An 18,474-nucleotide genomic window follows, 5' to 3' on the forward strand; every position below is an offset into this window, starting at 1 on the left:
TTAAATCGGGAGATCGTTCATATGGGGGCTATACTAAAATATGGACCGATACTCACCGTTTTCGGCACACCTCTTTATGACCCGAAAATACCTCTAGATTTCCAATTTCAGGCAAATAGGATAAAAACTTCGGATTCTAGAAGCCCACGAAGTAAAATCGGGAAATCGGTCTATATGGGGGCTATACCAAAATATGGACCGATACTCACCATTTTCGGCACACCTCTTTATGGTCCTAAAATACCTCTAGATTTCCAATTTCAGACAAATTGGATAAAAACTACGGTTTCTATAAGCCCAAGACCCCAAATCGGGAGGTCGTTTTATATGGGGACCATACCAAAACATGGACCGATACTCACAATTTTTGGCACACGTATTTGCGGTCCTACAATACCTCTCGATTTCCAATTTTACGTAAATTGAATAAAAACTGCGGTTTCTATAAGCCCAAGAAGTAAAATCGGGAGATCGGTCTATATGGGGGCTATACCAAAACATGGACCGATACTCACAATTTTTGGCACACCTCTTTATGGTCATAAAATACCTCTAGATTTCAAATTTCATGCAAATTGGATAAAAACTACGATTTCTATAAGCCCAAGACCCCAAATCGGGAGGTCGGTTTATATGGGGACTATATCAAAACCTGGACCGATATAGCCCATCTTCGAACTTGACCTGCCTGCAGACAAAAGACGAGTTTGTGCAAAATTTCAGCACGATTGCTTCGTTATTGAAGACTGTAGCGTGATTACAACAGACAGACAGACAGACAGACAGACAGACAGACTGACGGACAGACGGACATCGTTATATCGTCTTAGAATTTCTCCCTGATCAAGAATATATATACTTTATATAGTCGGAAATCGATATTTCGATGTGTTACAAACGGAATGACAAACTTATTATACCCCCGTCACCATTCTATGGTGGTGGGTATAAAAACATTTGAAATTCGACACATTTACAAATTTAAGAAAATTTTCTATAAAGCCAATCCAAAATCAATTTTAATTTTCATAACATTCAACTCCATTGTGAGTAAGTTCTCCATTATTGTAGAAGTAATAACTTTCCCTTGTTGGTGCAACCTTAAATCATAAAAACATTTAAAATTCGACACATTTACAATTCTAGGGATACTTTTACAACCAAAAATTTGTCGCTAATCAGACTGATGTTTCATTCATTGGAAGAAAATATATTTTATTGGTACTAAACACAAACATTTGAAAATAAGATTTTTTTTAAATTTGGTAGATTTGCGGTAATTTTTTTTTTTTCAAAGTTTGGTAGATTATTTTTGGCCAGAGTAGCAACCGTACCCCATTTGGAGCTACTGGGGATAATTGTAACGGTGAGGGAGGTGCGTGTAGGCATTCTAAACGTATATAAATCTACCGGTTCTGTTCTCCTCAGTAGTGAACAAACTATCCTGAAGGGGGTTGGATACACATACCGACTGTTGGTACTCAGCGCATGAATGTGACGCCAGGGCAGAATTTATTGTCGGTCATTTGGATATCATAGATTTCTATATTTTAAATGAAGACCACCCGACTAACAGGGCGACCTCATATCGAAGCCCCCCATGGGTAGCACCGACTTCGTGTAAAAATAGCCATGAACGCTAACCATTCCCGATCATGGTGAAAATTTATCAATGGACAGACTTCTTTATTTCCGAGAAGAGAGATCACTGCATCGAGAATACTGAATGTTTCACGTCCTCTTCACTACATACAACTTCCAATTGGAAATGTGCAACCGAGCTTTAAAATTCTAAAATGTCCAGAAAAAAATTCCTTTAATTCTTCTGATCCCTAGTGTTTTTGTCTAAATAAGTTTCTTTTGAAAAATCTTATGTTGTGAAAGATCTAAAATGTTCCACAGTCACATTTTAAATTCAACCGTTTACTCCCATACTGCTAGAAATTCTTGCCAAACTGTAAATTGGTTTACTGATAACACACTACACTAAATATCATTTTAACCAGTTTGTCGTCACCTTCATTCAGTACAACAATCGCTCCCTTAAGCGTTTAGTGTGAAAGTTTCTTAGAGCACTTCTCGTTTTCATTGAAAGGTGTTGCTGTTTGCACGCTCAAACTACTTTCATTTACTATTTATAGAGTCCACCTACATTTATTGGTGAACCGCATGTAAATTGAAGCAAGTGCTTCCAAATTATCCACAGACGGTTTTGTTGTCCTTTGTAACCAAACTCATCGGGTCAACATAAATTCAATAATCAAAAAAAGAAACAAACAAAAAGGGGATAAAAGCTAACGACAAGTGTCAATTTACCGGTGTAAAATAAACTGAATTTTCTCCCTTCAATTTCCGATTCTAAATGCGATGAGAGTCTAACCCCCTTTTTTGCAATAAATTAAATGACACTACTGTTGGTATACAAATGAATTTAAAGAGAAACATGAACAGCTACAGGAATTTAAATTGCCAAGTAAAATTATGAATGGGTAAGTGAGCGATAGGCGGGAAAAGCAATAATTTTTTACCTCAAATTGCTGGTGCGATTTTTTTCGCAACTTAAGAAACGCATTTCTCTAATATGTAGATTTCATTTTGGTCATAAAAATTTCATTCAAGGCATTGTGTCTTACACTGAAAAAAATATTGTCGTGAGGTCAAAGATTTCATGTCTTTAAAATACGAATACTAATTTTGCTTAGCATAGATGACGCATTTCTCTAAAATAAAGTTATTTTCCTTGTCCAAAAGTCGATAAACTTTTCAATGAAGTCGTATTGTCCTTATAATTAAGTAATTTGACTTAAAAATGGGTATCTTAACATGAAAGAAAAAATTTGTAGGCTAAGGTCAACTTGACTTTAATAATTCAGAAAAATTTTTTAAATTTAATGAAATTGTCTTTAAATTTGTTGTCTTTTTGCATCTTGACTACAAAGCAAAAAATCGTTCAAATATAGGACATGTTTTTCAAAACTTTATTTTAAAGAAGTTTTTTACTTCAAACATAGCATAATTTCTACTGGAAGTCGAGTCCTAATTTGGAAAATAAAGTTGCCGTTAACTCGTTTTTAAAGGACTTTGATAGCATATGAAGAAAAAATACTGAGAAAGCGAAAAATTAAAATTTGCTTCCTAGAAGCAAGTACACAAAACCTAAATTTAAAAGAGAATTGTGTCTTAAAAGTATCCTTACTTGTATTCTCCGCTTCTTTGGCTCGGAATCAATACCAAATTTTTTTAATGTAAAGACAAAATCTTTGGAACCGACTATGCTTTTTTTTTCAATGTAAGTGTCAGACGATGCGTTAGAGTATGACATAAAAAAATTCTTTTAACCTGAGATCGACGGAGCTGTCGTGATCATTACGGAAGTTTTTCTCAGAGAAGTGAAGTGCAAAAAACCACGCTCAAGATCCCTTTTTATACCCTGCGCCACATTGTGGAACAGGGTATTATAAGTTAGTGCATATGTTTGCAACGCCCAGAAGGAGACGAGATAGACGCATGGTGTCTTTTGGCAAAAATGCTCAGGGTGGGCTCCTGAGTCGATATAGCCATGTCGTCTGTCCGTGAACACATTTTTGTAATCAAAGTCTAGGTAGCAGTTTTAGTCCAATCGACTTCAAATTAGGCACAAATATGTATTTTCGCTCCGAATAGAACCCTATTGATTTTGGAAGAAATCGGTTCAGATTTAGATATAGCTCCCATATATATATTTCGCCCGATATGGACTTATATGGTCCTAGAAGGCAGAGTTGTACCCTAATTTGCTTAAAATTTTGCACAAGAATAACAATTAGTACTATAGTCAAGTGTGCTAAATTTTATCGAAACCGGTTCAGATTTAGATATAGCTCCCATATATATCTTTCGCTCGATATGGACTAATACGGTTCCAGAAGCCAGAGTTTTACCCCAATTTGGTTGAAATTTTGCATTCGGAGTACAATTGGTAATGTAGTCAAGTGAGCCAAATTTTATTGAAATCGGTTCAGATTTAGATATAGCTCCCACATATATCGTTCGCCCAATTTACACTCATATGACCACAGTGGCCAATCTTTTACTCCGATTTAATTGGAATTTTGCACAGGGAGTGGAATTAGCATTGTAGCTATGCGTGCCAAATTTGGTTGAAATCGGTTCAGATTTAGATATAGCTCCCATATATAGCTTTCGCCCGATTTACACTCATATGACCACAGTGGCCAATCTTTTACTCAGATTTAATTGAAATTTTGCACAGGGAGTAGAATTAACATTGTTGCTATGCATGCCAAATTTGGTTGAAATCGGTTCATATTTAGATATAGCTCCCATATATATGTTTTCCTATTTGGACAAAAATGGTCAAAATACCAACATTTTCCTTGTAAAATCAAATGTGTTGGGGGCTATATATAAAGGTGTGTCCCAAATACACACATTTAAATATCACTCGATTTGGACAGAATTTGATAGACTTTTACAAAATCTATAGACTCAAAATTTAAGTTGGCTAATGCACTAGGGTGGAACACAATTTTAGTAAAACAATATGGGAAACATTTAAATCTGAAGCAATTTTAAGGAAACTTCGCACAAGTTTATTTATCATTTATCGCTCGATATATATGTATTAGAAGTTTAGGAAGATTAGAGTCATTTTTACAACTTTTCGACTAAGCAGTGGCGATTTAACAAGGAAAATGTTGGTATTTTGACCATTTTTGTCGAAATCAGAAAATCATATATATGGGAGCTATATCTAAATCTGAACCGATTTCAATCAAATTTACACACATTACTATTTTACTAATTGTACTCCTAGTGCAAAACTTCAACCAAATTGGGGTAAAACTCTGGCTTCTTGGACCGTATTAGTCCATATTGGGCGAAATATATATATGGGAGCTATATCTAAATCTGAAGTCGATTGGACTAAAACTGCGACCTAGACCTTGATTACAAAAATGTGTTCACAGACAGACGGACATGGCTATATCGACTCAGGAGCCCACCCTGAACATTTTTGCCAAAGACACTATGTGTCTATCTCGCCTCCTTCTGGGTGTTGCAAACGTATGCACTTATAATACCCTATTCCACAGTGTGGCGCAGAGTATAAAAATGGTTGAAGCAAAGATTATAAACTTTATTCTAATTAAAATTTCATTAGTAATTTTGTCCTTATTTTTTTTGTAAATTGCGCATCCTAACTTGCTCAACTTGGCTTTAATAGTTCTGAAAATTTTTCAAAAGTAATGAAATCGCATTTAAATTTGTTGACGTTTTGTGTCTTGACTACAAAGAAAAAAAATGTTCAAGAATAGGAGATGATTTTCAACACTTTCTTTTAAAGACTTTTATTACTTACTAAATGACATTGATTGCACATGAAGAAACAAGTTGAAAAAACGATGACATTTAAAACGGTTTCCTAGAATCAAGTACGCAAAAAGAGAATTGTGGCTTAAATGCGTCCTTACTTCAATTCTCCGCTTCTTTGGCTCGATTTTCATTTAGTTATGTGAAATCAAACTGGCTATTAAATTTGGCACAAAGTTTGCCTTTGTATGTTTCAATATTCGACTCTGATCGATATTTTCTGTAGGAAAATGGCATTCGTAAATTGTGAAAAAATTGTGGAATAAAATAGATGTTTGAAAACTTATTCTATTCAAATTCATATATTGTCAAGAACTTAGTATTTTACGTAGGTTTACGACGTTGAAGTGCTAAGTTAGCAATAAGTATTTACTGCTGTGATTATTTATGACACTTTACCAAATTAAATTTAATTTTATTCCTCGATCGTGAATCGAGGAAACATCATTTGGTCAAAATGCAATCTGACAACACCGACGCGATTTGCACTGATGAGATATTCTGAATAGAACACCAGGGCAACGATGTTCCGGATAGCTATCCGGTTGTATAAGAACATTTGTCTAACATGAATATATGTATTTTGCTTGGTCTAAAGTTTGAAATCGGGTTTCTTAAATAAAAGAAAATTATTCATAATTCCATTTATCTATGATACGTTACAAATTATGTACAATAAGGGGGAATACAGATGTTTCGATAAAATGTACTGTCATCGATAATCAATATTTTTACGGTAAAAATAATAAATGTTCATAAATTATCATCGTAAAGCTAAAGCTAAATTTGACTTACTTTTATTGCGAATAGTTTGTTTATATTTTGTATCGACATTTTCCAAAATCGAATTATATTAAGTGTGTCCCACATATATACAATAATGTACTCAATTGTTCATACGAATTCCGCAGGGCACTGAAAAAATATTTACGTAATATTAAAAATTACGCAACCTGAATTTCAGGATGCGCAATTTACACATTATAAAGGACAATTTTGTTGAAAATAATGATATTTTAACCCTTTCTACCCTAAAGTTGCCTGTGGACAACTTTGTGTGTTTTGAGACTCACTGTCAGCGTTGTTTTTGTTCATAAAACTGTAACGGTACCGAAAGCTACAAGTGTTTTCTTCAAAAATAAGCTAATTTAGTTGTCAATTAGCAAAAATTTTTTTCAAGAAAAGAAAAATTTGAGAATTTAAAAAGAGGTTTTTATACATGTGACTTTTTTCAAAAATTACAACTAAAATGTTGAAAGTTTTTATTAAATCTGTTGTAGTACATGTCAAATAAAATATTTCTGGAAGTCAAATCTTAGGATTGCAAAAAAAAACAACAGATAAGAAATTTTTAAAATTGAAAAGTTGCTTTTGGGCAATTGTGGTAGTAAAATTACATATTTTTGGACATAAGACCTGGAGAAAAAAGGTTAGAAAAACAATAATTTTGAAAAAAATTTGAACTTCGATTGAGATGTCCCAGTGACGAGAAATGCGGCGATGATGTGGAAAACATATCTGCAGTGCAGTGGGGAATTTGAAAGGAATCGTAAAAAGGGAGAAAGCCACTCCTTGGCAACATACTAGTGGATTAGCACGAATATTGGCGCTTTATAATACTTTGTTTTTTTTTTACACCGCCAGTTAAATTGACATGGGTTAAACACAAAAAAAAAAAAAAAAACAAAACATTTTCGTGAGTCACGCGTGATTCACGCGAAGCCGTGAATGAAATTTAAACGAAATCTCGTGAATGTGCGTGAACGGCACAAATTGTGTTCGTGATTGTGAGTGAGTCAAATTCTCCGAAATCACCCTCCCGATAAAAATTTACTTTCACAACCCAACTCACACTAAAGATAAATTTCACGTTAACGATAAAATTCATGTTCACGAGAAAATTCACACTTACGGTAAAACAGAGACACAAAAAGTCACAATCACGAACAAATTCACGTTCACGATTAAATGCAAGCTCACCGATTTTAATCACCTTTACTTATTTAATCTCTCTCAAGATTTCAATAGCGTGAGTCACGAGAAATTTCTTTAATTACCAGAATGTTATTGAGCCACGAAAATTTTCGTGTTCCGAAAATATTCGTGAATCACGAGATTTGTCGTGAATTACGAAAATTGTCGTGATTTCGCGTGAGTCATAAACGTTGTTCATGTATGAGCATGCGCGAGTTTCATTTCGTGACCGTAAATTCCTGCCCACATGGCGTGCGTGAGTACAAGTATTTCTTCGTGAATGTGTTTGAGCGTGATTGAAATTCCACTCACGCGCGTATCTAAGTATATTTTTACTGTAAAATAACAAAAAACTTAAAAAAATCCAATGAAACGTAATACGTCTATCATTACAAAACAAACTATTTTGTAGTCACAAATGCCCAAAGTTGCCCACAGGCAACATTCTCTACCGCCTAAACGAATGGGCGTGGCGACCCGAAATTTTGGCTAGACGCTTCTTAAATGACTTCAACATGATTAAAAGTAAAAACAAATTTGCGATACCTATAAAAATTCGGGGTCGAAAGGGTTAATTAAAAGAAAGTTTAAAGTTCTTTGGTTCAAAAATCTTTTTCATTAAATTTAGGACACACATTTGGAAAACTTGCGTCCCTTCGTTAAAGTTGCATGTCTTTAAACCAAGAAACACATTTTTGATATAAAGAAATTGTCCTTAAATTAACTGAAATATTAAATCTTTAGATTTAAGATAAAAACGCTTCAAATATAGACTAAACTTTATTTTGAGGATCTTTGGTTAAAAGTTTTTTGGTATTAAGAAAATATTTTTTACTTCCAAGTATCCGTCATAATTTGGATTTTTAAACTGGCATTTGTTTGTACGTGAATAGCTTTATTAATATACCGGAAAATATAATAAACATTCGATAAATGAGATCTGTATCCTAATTTAAATTTTATAGATCCTAGATTTAAAGCCAGATAGGCCTTTAAAAATTACTTATTTTAAAGAATCCGCATCTTTGGCTCGGAATTAATACTAAAATCCATAAAGTAAGGTAAAAATCTTTGGATCCAAGTAAACTTTTTTTTGCGCAGGCAATCAAGTATTTGGCTCCAGTCTACTTTAGCTCCATCTTCCTTGTTTTATATAAGGGTGAGCGGAAGCTCCATGTGGTATTAAAATCAATCAAATTCAATGGAAGAAAATTTTCGAACAGTTTCCAAAGATATTAAAAATAAACTACGGCATGGTTTATATGGTCATTTTTGGCACCAACGATTTTTTTTGCCTTATGTTTATGTTAGGGTTCGATTCCTGCTTCGACCGCACACCAAAAAGTTTTTCAGCGGTGGATTATCTCACCTCAGTAATGCTGGTGACATTTCTGAGGGTTTCAAAGCTTCTCTAATGGTGTTTTCTTTTCCGAAAAAAGTGCTTTGCCTTCATTTTGTCTGTACAGAATGCGCATTTTTAAAATGTTGCCAGCAACTTAAAAAATGCTGTCGTTTCAGCGGGCAGAAAATTCAAAAAAGGAAACAGGGCAATCGCAGCACTCTCGTTTGTCGGCGGTGCTGAAAATGCCCGCACTTTGTCTATATGCGTGGCGCTATTTTAACAAAAGAATTCGAAGCCTTTTCGCACTTTTGCCTGTTTTTTTAGAAAAGAACATAAAAAGTACATTTTCCGGACATTTTATACAAGAAAAGAAAACGCCATAAGTGGTTTCACTGCAATGTGGAACGCCGTTCGGACTCGGCTATAAAAAGGACGTCCCTTGTCATTAAGTTTAACATGGAATCGGGCAGCACTCAGTGATAAGAGAGAAATTCACCAATGTTGTATCACAATGGACTGAATAGTCTAAGTGAGCCTGATACATCGGGCTGTCGCCTAACCTAACCTAACCTATGCTTATGTTAACCCACTGTGAAAGTCTCAAAAATTATATAAATTTTAGTTTTATTTACGCACGAAATAGTTCATTATTGCCATAAAATAGTTTACTTTTTAGTTGCGTGCAGCAAATGTAGGCCATCTATAACAATTTTCCTAAGCAAAAATAGTGTTAGGCTTGCCATGATTCGTTTAACAATCATTCCTATATTACCCTCGTTATGAGACTGTGCCTGTTTAGAAGAATAGCATACTTTTAGGCATACTAAAATATATTCAAATTACAGGGATGTTACGCACAAAAACCCCGTTTGAAAATTCTTTTGTACTCCGATTACATAAACCAGCAATAACATGTCCTTGCAAAACGCATTAATAGCATATAGACTTGGTGCGGAAAACATCTGCACGTTTTACATTCGCCATGAATTCAATGGGGGCAAGGAATACAACAATTTTGTTTTCCGGCAAACAAGGCCACCCACATAAAACATCGTTTGTTTGTGTTTACAAATGTGCATAATTGAACTTAAAATTACTTTTTTTTTGTGTAGATAAATTTAATGAAGTTCAACAGCTTTGGTTGGAAAATGTGATGCAAGGTATTAAGCGAAGCAGATTGGACTAATACCGTGTTATTACTAAATATGTTATTACCAACAATTATAATCCAATTTTAAGTCAAAAATTAAAGAAACAAAAGTTGTAGGCCCTTAGAGGAATAATAATCCAAGTTTTCCTGCACATACACTTACAAAAAAGTGAACCATCTATTTTACTACAACCAATTTAACTTTATTTATGTTCATGGAATTGTTATGTTTGGAGAAAGTTTCATTTACTATAATAATTTGTATACCCTGCGCCACACTGTGGAACAGGGTATTATAAGTCAGTGCATATGTTTGCAACACCCAGAAGGAGGCGAGATAGACACATGGTGTCTTTGGCTCAGGGTGGGCTCCTGAGTCGATATAGCCATGTCCGTCTGTCTGTGAACACATTTTTGTAATCAAGGTCTAGGTCGCAGTTTTAGTCCAATCGACTTCAAATTTGGCACAAGTATGTGTTTTGGCTCAGAATAGAACCCCATTGATTTTGGAAGAAATCGGTTCAGATTTAGATATAGCTCCCATATATATATTTCGCCCGATATGGACTTATATGGCCCCAGAAGCCAGAGTTTTATCCTAATTTGCTTAAAATTTTGCACAAGAAGAACAATTAGTACTATAGTCAAGTGTGCCAAATTTTATTGAAATCGGTTCAGATTTAGATATAGTTCCCATATATATCTTTCGCCCGATATGGACTAATACGGTCCCAGAATCCAGAGTTTTACCCCAATTTTGTTGTACAATTAGTAGTGTAGTCAAGTGTGCTAAATTTTATTGAAATCGGTTCAGATTTAGATATAACTCCCATATCTATATTTTTCTGATTTTAACACAAATGGTCAAAATACCAACATTTTCCTTGTTAAATCGCCACTGCTTAGTCGAAAAGTTGTAAAAATGACTCTAATTTTCCTAAACTTCTAATACATATATATCGAGCGATAAATCATAAATAAACTTTTGCGAAGTTTCCTTAAAATTGCTTCAGATTTAAATGTTTCCCATATTTTTTGAGTCTATAGATTTTGTAGAAGTCTATCAAATTCTGTCCAGATCGAGTGATATTTAAATGTATGTATTTGGGACAAACTTTTATATATAGCACCCAACACATTTGACAGATATGATATGGCATCGACAATTTAGATCTACAAAGTGGTGCAGGGTATAATATAGTCGGCCTCGCCCGACTTTAGACTTTCCTTACTTGTTTTTTACTAATATTGTGTTCCACCATAGTGCATTAGCCGACTTAAATTTAGATTTTGTAGAAGTCTATCAAATTCTGTCCAGATCGAGTGATATTTAAATGTATGTATTTGGGACAAACCTTTTTATATGTAGCTCCCAACACATTTGACGGATGTGATATGGTATCGAAAATTTAGATATACAAAATGGTACAGAGTATAATATAGTCGGCCCCGTCCGACTTTATACTTTCCTTACTTGTTTTACGTACGTTAGTGAAATGAACTAAAAAAGGGGAAAAAGTTATACACAAATAAAGCATTAAGATTTACTAAATAGTTCATTATTTATTTAAATTTGAACATTTTACTACAAAAGCGTCCATCTTGAAATTCGTATGTCACTAAAGACATTCTTTCAATTTGAAACTCCAATTTTATCCTTCAATCATCAAACTTTTCTTTAACAAGTGAAAAAAAAATGAATTATGTCTAATAAATTTTCTTCAATTTGTCAAAAAAATATTTACTTATTTTAGTGAAATCGGCGGGCTTTTAACACCGTTTAGTTATTTTTTTTTTTCTAAAAATAATCAAGATTTCTAAAATTAACCAAAATTTTTCTTCCTGGCTGGTTCACTGTTTTTTCAGTGTAGTTTACTATATTAAATTGAAGAGGTATCTAACAAATAATGTATCGCAAAACAAATTAACATGTTCTTTTTTTTTTAAGTCAGAAACAAAGAAACAAAGAAATCAATTGTACATCCACTCAAAAAAGTAAAGCCAATTTAATTCTATTTTAGATCATCGAGTTATTATGTTTTGAGAAAAATTTCCAGACTTTAATATATTTTGTGTACGTTAACAAGGGGGAACAATTATACTCAAATGAAGCATAAAGATTTACTAAATACGTACCTCCTACAACATAGTTTAACATTTATTTAACAAGTGAAATAAAAATAATTATGTATAATTTATTTGTCGAAAAATATTTACTTATTTTTGTGAAATTTGCGTCACATCTGCGTTTGTTATACGGTTTAATTAAAATTTTCTAGAATTGTCCAAAATTTTCTAAAATTACCAAAAATGTTCCTTCCTGCACGCACAGAACATGTTTGGACATGCACCCAGAAAAAAGTGCCTTCGAAACTAAAGGAAAAAAATTTCATCAATATAGTTTATCCATTTTATTTCCATTAAGGTAAATTTTTGTGAAAAATAATAAAATTTACTCGTTTCAGTAAAAAAATCCTAAACTGTAAGCAGTTAGGAATAGTTCATTAACTAGAATAAGGCATGGAATTTTACTCATACTATTTTCTTCGCTGGGTATAAGAATTTACTACTGAAAAAGAAAATTTTATTCACCGATAACAAAGCATTCGTAAAAATAAACAAAAACCGAACTAAAACCAAGTTTCTTCAAAATTAGTAAAATTTCTTATAAAATGATAATTGCGACTTCCTTTATAATAGAAAGTTTTTCATACATACGAACAACACTTGGCATAGAAAAATATTTTAGTTCATTCGTACTAAGAAGTATGCAATCCTTTCAAAACTTAAGGAAACACACTTGTTAGAATATAGGAAATTTTCCTAAATTTCTATTGTCTACCTGTAATCGATACCTGTAATCGATGTGTTTGCGCGTGGGATCGCGTTGTTTTGGTATACGGAGAGATGGTTAAAAAATAATATGGTAAAATAATATAATAAATAACAAATAAAATATATAAAATATTTGTTATTTTAAATTAGTGAGAAAAATTTTCGTTTTTTTAAATAAATCTATCAATGTTCGTGATAGTGTATAAAGAAAGAAAACACCAGCAGAATAACAACCCTTTCATTTGTCTTCATTTTGGAATCTTCAATTATCAGGTAATATTCAGTGACGCTAACCTTTTGCAACAAAAATGTTTTATGATTTTTTATATTTGTAGGTATTGAAATTGTAAAAGGAGGACAAAATCGTTAGGCAGCAACTTATTAAAAGTGAAAAGTACATGAAGAAGAAAAAGTGCGTTTTACAGTGGATAATATCACACGGAAATTGGAAATAGTGGAATAATAAACTAATATTTCAAAGAGATTCGATTCTGTTGATTCTTAATAAATATATTCAATATATTAATAAAACATGTCTTTTATTGAAGATAAAATTGCTTATAGAAATAAATAAAATTGTATTTAAAAACGAAGGTAAGCAGTTCTAATTATGAAGTAAAAGTTTTACCACAAATGTGTAAGATTTGTCGAAATGAATGAAAAAATTTCAATAAAATCATTCCATATATGAATTCAAATTAGTTAAATTATTTCATTCTGTAGTATAGTGGTATATAAATATAGGAAAATGTTAACTAATATATGGAATGCATTATTCCTAATTTCTACGAAAATCACATCGTTCAAACAAATAAAAATGTCTTTGGCGCTATACGAAGTTCAACTTTCTTCACAATGAGTTCATTTTAACTTAAAGAAGGGGTCACTTTTTTCTGGGTGTGGTTGCCACATCCATTTAATGTTTATTTAGAGCATGTAATTGTCGCGAAAACCATGTATTTTGTTTTTGTAAAAATAATTTTCGAGCAGAGAAAAATGTATGTTGGCAATAAGCATTTAAATGGTTCTCAAATGTCGTAAACATGTTCTATTATTAAAATGATAGAGTTTGAGACCATTACATGGTCGGGAAAATTATGTACCTGACCATTAATTTTTTTTTTACTCTCTTATCGGGAAAAATTATTATTTTTTATCGGTTACGTATAGACATGTCTAGAACCATTACATGACATTAAGACCATGTACATTTTTTTGTGACCATAGTATTTTTTTGTTACTTTTTTGCAACGAAAAGAATTTTATAAAAACATTTCATTTTGCGCGTCAGTCGTGTGTTGATTGTTGCTTGGAATGGACGGAGAATACGGAATTAATGTGTTTTGTGTTAATTTATTTATTCATAAGTGGCACGTGGCTTTATGTGAGCATTGGAGGTGTGCGCGTGAGTGAAATTTCATTTACACTCACGCACATTCACGAAGCAAAATGTTTATTCACGCACGTTACGTGTAGTAGCCAATCCCACTCACGCACATTGACGAAATGAAAACCAGTATTCACGCACGCTCACGCACGAACTACTTTCAAAGACTCACGCTCACGCACAATTCACGAGAATAACGTGATTCACGACAAATTCAGACATTTTCCAAACGGAAATCAGCAAAGGTAAAAAAATTCAAAAATATAATATAGTTCGAGACCTAATCTTGTTTTTTTTTTCGTCAGCGTGGTTTTGCAGAAATTTTATTCACGAACTGATTTTATTTCTCACGCACGACATATCTATTTTAGTCCCATTCACGCACATTCACGAGAGTTGCCTTAGATTTTGTTCACGACTCAAGTGATTCACGCGGGAATCACGCGTGTCACGAGAATTTCATGCTAAAGGGTGATTCTTTTGAGGTTAGGATTTTCATGCATTAGTATTTGACAGATCACGTGGGATTTCAGACATGGTGTCAAAGAGAAAGATGCTCAGTATGCTTTGACATTTCATCATGAATAGACTTACTAACGAGCAACGCTTGCAAATCATTGAATTTTATTACCAAAATCAGTGGCAGAAAATCCGCTTTTTTATCGACAAATTTTGTTCAGCGATGAGGCTCATTTCTGGTTGAATGGCTACGTAAATAAGCAAAATTGCCGCATTTGGAGTGAAGAGCAACCAGAAGCCGTTCAAGAACTGCCCATGCATCCCGAAAAATGCACTGTTTGGTGTGGTTTGTACGCTGGTGGAATCATTGGACCGTATTTTTTCAAAGATGCTGTTGGACGCAACGTTACGGTGAATGGCGATCGCTATCGTTCGATGCTAACAAACTTTTTGTTGCCAAAAATGGAAGAACTGAACTTGGTTGACATGTGGTTTCAACAAGATGGCGCTACATGCCACACAGCTCGCGATTCTATGGCCATTTTGAGGGAAAACTTCGGAGAACAATTCATCTCAAGAAATGGACCGGTAAGTTGGCCACCAAGATCATGCGATTTGACGCCTTTAGACTATTTTTTGTGGGGCTACGTCAAGTCTAAAGTCTACAGAAATAAGCCAGCAACTATTCCAGCTTTGGAAGACAACATTTCCGAAGAAATTCGGGCTATTCCGGCCGAAATGCTCGAAAAAGTTGCCCAAAATTGGACTTTCCGAATGGGCCACCTAAGACGCAGCCGCGGTCAACATTTAAATGAAATTATCTTCAAAAAGTAAATGTCATGGACCAATCTAACGTTTCAAATAAAGAACCGATGAGATTTTGCAAATTTTATGCGTTTTTTTTTAAAAAAAAGTTATCAAGCTCTTAACAAATCACCCTTTATATGGTTTCATTTATTTTTATTTGCAGTAACATGATGTCTGCGTTTGTACGTTTGATGGGCACGAAGTAAATATGGAACACAAATAAACAATGAATTAGTCTATAAATAAATAAAAACAAGTAAGTAAAGTTAATTTTGTGTTTTCTTTTCTCAAGTGGTGTCCTTTTTTCGACGACGAGAAACGTTTTTTTCATAAAGATCAAAACATTTTAGGTTGTGAGCATGTTCTTTTAACTGGAAAAAAAAATATTTTAGATCGTGACCATTGTCTTTTGATTCAATTCTTTTTATCAATATAATAACATTTTAGATGAGGACAATTTTATTTTCCTTAGAACTATGTCCGTTGAGCCAACTTGGTTGCAGGTGAAAATATAACATGATCGCTGCAAAAATAGCTCCTACCATATTATTTTGATTTTCGAATATGATCGTGACAATCATGTTTCTTCTCTGCGTGTGGTGGCATCACTGTGTTTTGAGTGTCGTATGTTACCACGATCAAGAATATAGATATATTATACTTTATCGGGTCTGAGACCACTATTACAAGGTCCTTCAGGACAAACCCACACCCAGAGAAGGAATATGATTACCTCAAAGATGTTTGAAGAGCACCATGTTACTTTTTCACGGCGACTATGTAACATTTTTATTGCAAAATATTCTTTTCTCGTCAAACATAACATGCTTTCCGAAATCAGATATATAATTTCGCAATAAATAGCATAGTTTTGACAAACATGTTACATGTTTCCCGTGACAAAGCGACATTATGCTCTTGAAACATTGTTGGGGTGATCATATTCCTTCTCTGCGTGCACATGAACCAATTTCTATGTGTTTTATCTAGGATACTCTTCTCATGGATATGTTGAAAAAAAGGCGTGCCGGTGCGCTAATAACTGAACTAAAAAAGATTTTAACCTTATATAAAATATTATGCAACGTTAACTTTTTTGATAAGGAAATATTCGAAATAACGCTCTTTCCTGTCCTTAAAGTAAAGAAACCCATTTTTGAATTAAAGAAACTATTTTTAAATTAACTGAGATATTGTATCTTTGGATTAAAGAAAATAAAGCCTTCTATATATAAGATAAGACTTATTTTGAGGATTTTGCATCTTGAAATGAGGAAAACATCTTTTACATTCAAGTATCTGTAGTAATTTGGATTTTTAGGCCAAGATTTCTTTGTACATGAATAGATGTGTTAATATATCGGAAGGAGAGAATGACAATTCGATACATGAGATCTGTATTACAATTTTAATTTTATCGAGCCTACACGCAGAGAAGGAATTTGATCACTCTAAACATATTTCAAGAGCAAAATCCCAGCAAAAAAATTTGGAAGTTCTTCCAAAGGCACAACTTTAAAAGCACTTCCAGAAGATGCACTCCCAAAGATGCTCAGGGAGTTTTTTAATTAAATTTTTTATAACTTGGTTTTTTCATACCTGTAATGGGTACAGGCAGAGAAGAAACATGATTGTCACAATCATATTCGAAGAGCAAAATAATATGATAGGAGCTATTTTTGCGGCGACCATGTAACATTTTAACCTGCAACCATGTTGGATCAATGAACATGGTTCTAAGAAAAATATAATTGTCCTCATCTAAAATGTTATTATATTGATAAAAAGAATTTTGTTTGAATGAAAAGACAATGGTCACGATTTAAAATGTTATGGTATTCATTCAAAATGTTTTTCTTCTAGTTAAAAGAACATGGTCACAACCTAAAATGTTTTGATCTTTATGAAAAAACTTTTTCATCGTCGAAAAAAGGACGCCACTTGAGAAAAGAAAACACAAAATTAACTTTATTTATTTGTTTTTATTTATTTATATACTAATTCATTGTTTGTTTGTATTTATAATGTCGTGCAAGCAAACATCACATATTTTTACACACACTATTTTATTTCAATTTCAACAATAAGTAATCATTCCATATTTACATCGTGTGCCCATCAAATGTACAAACGCAGACATCATGTAACTGCAAATAAAAATAAATTATACCATATATCAAAATGCAGAACAAAAAACAGGTATATTTTTCAATTACACTTTCCTTTTTTGTGTTCACATAAAACCACGTGCCACTTATGAATAAATAAATTAACACAAAACACAGAAAATCCGTATTCTCCGTCCATTCCAAGAAACAATCAACACACGACTGACTCGCAAAATGAAAATCGTGTGTACCTGCTCAATGTTTTTATAAAATTCTTTTCGCTGCAAAAAAATTAAATGGTCAACAAAACGATGTACATGGCCATGTAATGGTTCTAGACATATCTATACTTAACCTATAAAAATACTTTTTTCCCTGTAAAAAAGTAAAATAAATTTAATGGTCTCAAATTTTATCATTTAAATGATAGAACATGTTTGCGGTATTTGATAACCATTCAAATGCTTATTGCCACCATACATTTTTCTCCGCTCGAAAACTATTTTTACAAAGACAAAATACATGGTTTTCGCTGCAATTACATGCTCTAGATAAGCATTAAATGGATGCGGCAACCATGTCCAAACATGGTTTTTCTGTGCGTGTAATTTTAACTTTTTTGTTTCAAATAGGTTAAAAATAGAGTAAGAATTCATAAAATGGTACAAATCATTTAAATTTCGTCCAAAAAATGCCAAATCCATTCTGAAAAAATTGTGAATTTTTGAAAATATTTGAGGTCAAACGTTTCCGACAATCGTTAGAATCCATTAAAAATTATAAAAAATAATAAAAATTATTTATTTGACAAAATATCACAGAATTTTTTAATTTACATCCAAAACATTGAATTCGGATCACACCTAAAGAAGTGATGCAAATTCAGCGCAACGGCTGTTGAAATGGAGGACTTCCTTCCTATGACAAGTCCATGTTAAATTCATCGCTTCTGCGTCAATTTTGCACCACTTCCGGATCTAAAGAGAACATTTTCATTACTTTTTTGGCGACTCTTTTTTTGCTGGGATATTATTGTGTT

This window comes from Haematobia irritans, chromosome 4, assembly GCF_050003625.1.
Source record: "Haematobia irritans isolate KBUSLIRL chromosome 4, ASM5000362v1, whole genome shotgun sequence".
NCBI classification, from domain to species: Eukaryota; Metazoa; Arthropoda; class Insecta; order Diptera; family Muscidae; genus Haematobia; species Haematobia irritans.